This window comes from Dendroctonus ponderosae, unplaced genomic scaffold, assembly GCF_020466585.1.
Source record: "Dendroctonus ponderosae isolate FM_Combo_2020 unplaced genomic scaffold, Dpon_F_20191213v2 Dpon_F_20191213_2, whole genome shotgun sequence".
NCBI lineage: Eukaryota > Metazoa > Arthropoda > Insecta > Coleoptera > Curculionidae > Dendroctonus > Dendroctonus ponderosae.
The window spans coordinates 17,760,154-17,761,171 of NW_026018165.1; positions in this window are offsets into that span (position 1 = coordinate 17,760,154).

The window sequence follows — 1,018 nt, forward strand, 5'->3', positions numbered from 1 at the left end:
TGAAAACGACGTTTTATATGAAAACAGAGGCACTTTATTGCTCTATTCGGTAGAAACAACAACCGGTTTGTTAGTTTAACGGTTTTCTGAGACTGAGTCAAAGTCTAAACGCGGATTTGAAAAGCTGCACTATTTTTACACTTTTGCGTTTCCTGAAATTATTAGGAACTTTCTGAAAACGAGGTTTTATATGAAAAAAGAGGCACTTCAATGCTCTATTCGGTAGTAACAACTGAAGGTCTGTTACTTTAACGGGTTTCTGAGACTGAGCCGAAGTCTAAGCGCGGTTTTGAAAAGCTGCACTATTTTTGCACTTTTGCATTTCCTGAAATTAATAGGAACTTTTTGATAACGATGTTTTGTATTAAAACAGGAACACTTCAATGCTCTATTCCGTAGTAACAACTGAAGGTCTGTTACTTTAACGGTTTTCTGAGACTGAGCCAAAGTCTAATCGCGGTTTTGAAAAATGCACTATTTTTACATTTTTGCATTTCCTGAAATTATTAGGATCTTTCTGAAAACTTCGCTTTGTATTAAAACAGAGGCACTTCAATGCTCTATTCGGTAGTAACAACTGAAGGTCTGTTACTCTAACCGATTTCTGAGACTGAGCCAAAGTCTAAGCGCGGATTTGAAAAGCTGCACTATTTCTGCACTTTTGCATTTCCTGAAATTATTAGGAACTTTCTGAAAACGTGGTTTTGTATGAAAATAGCGGCACTTCAATGCTCTATTCGATAGTAACAACTGAAGGTCTGTTACTCTAACCATTTTCTGAGACTAAGCCAAAGTCTAAGCGCGGTTTTGAAAAACTGCTCTATTTTTGCACTTTTGCATTTCCTGAAATTAATAGGAACTTTTTGATAACGATGTTTTGTATTAAAACAGAGGCACTTCAATGCTCTATTCGGTAGTAACAACTGAAGGTCTGTTACTCTAACCGTTTTCTGAGACTGAGCCAAAGTCTAAGCGCCGATTTGAAAAGCTGCACTATTTTTGCACTTTTGCATTTCCT